This window comes from Pteropus alecto, unplaced genomic scaffold, assembly GCF_000325575.1.
Source record: "Pteropus alecto unplaced genomic scaffold, ASM32557v1 scaffold170, whole genome shotgun sequence".
NCBI classification, from domain to species: domain Eukaryota; kingdom Metazoa; phylum Chordata; class Mammalia; order Chiroptera; family Pteropodidae; genus Pteropus; species Pteropus alecto.
In genome coordinates, this window is record NW_006429634.1 from 1891275 (window position 1) to 1896499 (window position 5225).

The following is a 5225-nucleotide window of genomic DNA, read 5'->3' on the forward strand; positions in this document are numbered from 1 at the left end:
ATTTCTGGTCACAGCCCCCTGATTTTCCTTGAGAAACCATCACTTCCCTTCTCTTGGTACATGTGGATTGGATGGGCTATTCTCATTCTTGGCTCAGAGGAAATACAAGACTCTGGCTGGATGGCCACTCAAGGCATCACTTCCCCAGGCCATGGTGTTGGTGCAGGGACAGTCATGTGATCTAAGCTAGGTCAATTTAAACCAACTGGATAAAATTCTGGGACTTTGGCTGCAGCGACTAGGGAAAAGGTGCTTTCCTTCTTCTGAGGTTGCCGAGGACATAAAGTGAAGCTTCGGTGGCCATCTGCCATGACGGGCAGGGCCTGCCTAGCTGAACAAGCACAGAGAAGCAGAGCTAAGAAATGGAGAAAGAAACGCTGAGTTCTGATCACATCATTTGAGCCCTGGATCAAGCCTTGCTTTGCCATTGCAATTACATGAGCCAAACATGCTGTTTGTTTATTTATTTACTTACTTCCTTACTTAAACTAGGTTTCCATCACTTGCAACTGAAAAAATCCCAGCTAGTCCATTGAAGATGGAAGCTTTTTATAAACTAAGAACTATCATAGACTAGGTATAGGGGAAACAAAAGAAAACAGAATTTACTATTTCTGGAGCACCTATTGTGTGCTCTAGTATAGAGCACATCTAAATGTAGGCTAATTTATTTCATTCTCAAAATAACTTTGCTCAGCTATGTTGAGGAACTTGCCAAGTGCTACACAATTAGCAAATGGTAGGGTTAAGTTCAAACCAAGGACAGTCTACTTACAAAGTTATATTTGCTCCACTCTGATGTGCTTCCATCATCTTCTTCTTCATCGTCCTCTTAACTATCATCATCATCATCTTCTTCAGGAAGCTCACTGAGATCTGGACCACGAGAGCAGGAAGCCAAGTTTCTTAGCCACCAGAAAACACAGATCCTAAAACATATGTATGAGTGTGCTAATAACAATAACATGAAGGAGAGAGTGAATACCAATAAAGAGGAGCAGACATCATGTTGAGGATAATTTTCATTTGAGACACTGGAAGAATTCAGACCTTTAGAGATGGTAGAATCTAAAGATGAGATAAGAGTCCGAGCAAAGACATGAAGGTTAGGAATGCCAGACCACAGAAAGACTTAGTTCACACATTCACAAACTTATGCAGATCTAGTTCTCTAAGGTTCTCTTCTTGGCTTCCTTCTCTGCTTTCTCTTTCTTATTGTATTGTATTGTATTGTATTGTATTTTTATTTTGTTTAATTGTGATAAGAAAATTTAACTTGAGATCTACCCTCTAAATGAAATTTTAAGTGTACCATGCAATACTGTTGACTTTAGGTACAATGTTGTATAACAGATCTCTAGAACCTATTCATCTTGCTTAATTGAAACTCTGTGTCCTTTGATTAGTAACTCCTCATTTCCCCTTCACCTAACCTCTGGCAACCACCATTCCACTCTTTGATTCTATGAATTTGACTATTTTAGATACCTCACATAAGTGGAATTATGCAGTATTTGCCTTTGTGTGACTGGTTTATTTCACTCAGCATACTGTCCTCAAGATTCATCTATATATATATATATATGTGTATATATATATATATATATATATATACACATATATATATATATATATGAATAGACGCTGCATCATTGTATATATATACACACACACATACACATACACATACACACACACACATATACATACATATACATATACATTTTCTTTATTCATTCATCTGTTGCTGGACATTTAGGTTGTGTCCATATCTTGGCTCTTGTGAACTGTGCTACAATGAACTTGGGAGTGCTAGTATTATTTGAGGCACTGATTCTTTTGGATAAATACCCAGAAGCGGGATTACTGGATGCTGTGATAGTTCTATTTTTAATTTTTTAAGAAACCTCCATACTGTTTTCCATGACAGCTGTACCAATTTATTGTTAAGAGAATAAATCTTAAGAGTTCTCATCACAAGGAGAAATTCTGTTTTCCTTTTTTTTTTTTTTCTTATTTCTTTTCTTTTCATTTCATCTATATGAGAAGATGGATGTTAACTAAACTTATTGTGGTAATCATTTCACAATATATGTAGATCAAACCTTATGCTGTGCACCTTAAACTTATACAGTGATTCATGGCAATTATTTTTTAATAAAACTGGAAAAAAAAGAAAGCAGTGTCATGTATTTAAACATTGATGCTTGTTCCAAATATGGTGTGAATTCAGCCCAAGAGACAAAGCCCTTTTTTCTTTTCAACAGAAACTCTGCTCTTGACCTCTCCTTCCCCCTACAGTTGTCTCATTACTCCATGAACAAGTGACAAGCTTCACACATGCTTCAGTGCCTCATTTTAGCTCACTTCCTTCCTACATCCATTAACCAAAGGTGTTATACTGATGCTAAACCAGGCAGCCAGACCAAGTGCATCTGCCAAGTAAAACACACAAAAACATGGTGCACTATTTTTAAAAGCAAGTTAAGTAAGGTGCCTTTAAAGATGAGACTCCTAGGATTGTACTGAGTCCCTAGGTTTCTGGTTTTGTGAGCCTAAGGGACCAAGCAGGTTAGCTTTAATTGTTTAACTAGGCCACTTAAGCTGCTGAGCCCTTGTCTAATAGGACAATATTTATAGGCACTGCATCATTGTATAGTTGAATTGTTCTTCTCCTACTGAGATCATCTTTCAGTTTGTTGAGATTTTTTTAGCTCAGGAGGAAAGAAATAAACTGTCTCCTTATTAATAGAAACTGTTGATAAAAACAGAATAGTAGGAAAATGTTGAGATGGTAACTTTTTAGTGGCATGAAAAGCAAATTTTCTCCTGGCAAGACTTTGATTCATAGCTAGAAAATTTGAAGGTGATATTGTGGCCACTGAAGGCTGAAGAAAATTGGATTAAAATTTTTAGTCTGGAAAACACATTAGAAAGATTTAATATAACTTTATTCATAACTTTGTTCATATAGTAGAGATTGATATGGTTTTCATCGTTTAAACTACACATGACACGTTATAAAACGGTGAGTTTATTTTTTTTTCAGATGAACTTTCCATGTATTCCTTAACTTCAGGATTTTGTTGTGTTTTTTAAACAAAAATAATTGACACATATACTCATGATTTAATCATAATGATAACAATGGTTAACTATTTATTGGGCACTTACTATGTGCCAGGTACTATGTGTAAATACATCAGATGTATAATGTCATTTGAACCTCAAACAATCCTATTGGTTTCTATTGTTACCAAAACATTGACAATAAGGAAAAGGAGGCTTATGAGTTTATGTAACCTCCCCAAAGTCACACAATTAGTAATCAGTGCCACTGGGACTTAAAACCAAGACAGTGATTCACAGGGATTTCAAACCTCTTAGCCACTACATAAAGCTTATTTCCATCAACGAATGGATTGTGCACTTTCTCCATCCAATTCTACAGTTGAATCATAGAATTTTCGAGATGGTTTTGATGGGGGAGGTGCCATGTTCTGTGAAAAGCACAGAAATCTCCATCAAAAACAACAGACTTTGAAGTTGCTTTATTGTCACTAAAACAATAAAAATGCGTATAAATTTTGGTTATTTTTTCAATAATATATAAAAGTAAAATTATTTAACAAAAATATTATTTCAAGTATGTACTTATATAGCTACAACATGTAGCTTTCAGAAACTAAAGTTAAATGGATTTTAAAACAAAATGAAAAACTTTACAGTGTAGATTAGATTTCCAGTCAAGATGAAGCATCAAAGATGAATGCTTTGATCCACCCCCTTTGCTCCAAACAAATTGCAATGATTGATCAAATATAAGAAGGAAGGGGGAAATAGATAAACATCTTCATTGACCAGAGCTGGCAATGAATTACCAGTGGTGAGTGGGTTTAAAGCCACAGGTCTCTTATGTTCCAAGTCTGCAAGCACATAGTGGCATTTTGAATTTTGGCTCCTACCATATAATGGGAACTAAAAGTGCTTCATGCACAACAGTAGATCAGAACCAGGCTTACTGCTTGAAGCCAGAGACTGGGATGGGACTCCTTCCTCCATAGAAAGGAGTCTATTAAGAAAAAGCAATTATCAACTCACTTCCTGAGACTATACAGGGGATTCTTGGCTTAGGAAAGCAGGCTGTAGATACAACTTCCTGGCCAAGAACTGAGCCGGCCACGTGCTGCCCCGGAACTGGATCTGTGATAGCCCCAGCATTGCTGCAGAGCAAATTCCACCTGGTGCTGTCCTGGGAACATGAAGGAGGGTCAGATGGAGGCAACTGTAAATCCCCAAAACTATTAGACAAACAGAATGAGAACAACACATACACACACATTCAAAATTTGGCTGCCATAACAAATCTAATTCTAGAGCCAGCCTACAAATCAAGAAAATCAATTGAAACATAAAATATCTAGAGATAAAATCAATTTTCTGAAACAGTCATTACAAAGACTTTAAAATAAGTGTGTCTAGAATGTTCAAAGGCATAAACCAAGATATTAAGTCCATTAATAATAAAAAATTCCAAAATGCAAAACAAGGCATAAATAAAACAAAACCAGGTGGTTATTAAGAAAACCCACATGTATATTGGAACTAAAAAGTGTAGCTGCCAAAATTAAAAACTCAAAAGACAAGATAAACTCTAGATCAGACCCAGAAAGTAATGAATTAGAAAATAGTTGTCAGATATACACACAGAACGTAGTCTTGAGTGACAATAAGATGATTTTTAATATAGTAGTTAACAGACATGGAAGATACCTTGAGAGGCTCCATCCCATATCTGGTAGATGTTCCAAAATAAGAAGATGGAAGAAATGATGAAGAAGTAATATTTGAAGAGATTACAACTGAGACTCTTCGTAATGTGCAGAAGACATTTATCTTCTGATGTAAAGAACACTCTGTGGACAGAGCATGTGAAAGCACAGAACATCAGTGATAAGAAAAAACACCTAAAAGCTACCAGAGAGAAAAGACAAAAACTACCCGGAAGGAGACATGAGGCTGACAGAGGCTTATTTGCAGCCGCAATTGTGGCCAGATGACAGTGTAGTAACATCCTTAGCATGCTAAAGTAAAATAGCTGTCAACAGTGAGTTTAATTTCAGCTATATTATTATTTAAGATGGAAGGCAAAAAAGACATTTTCAAAAGCACAACTAAATCAGCCTGCCCACATACAGATCCACATTTACATACTTAGTAAAGTA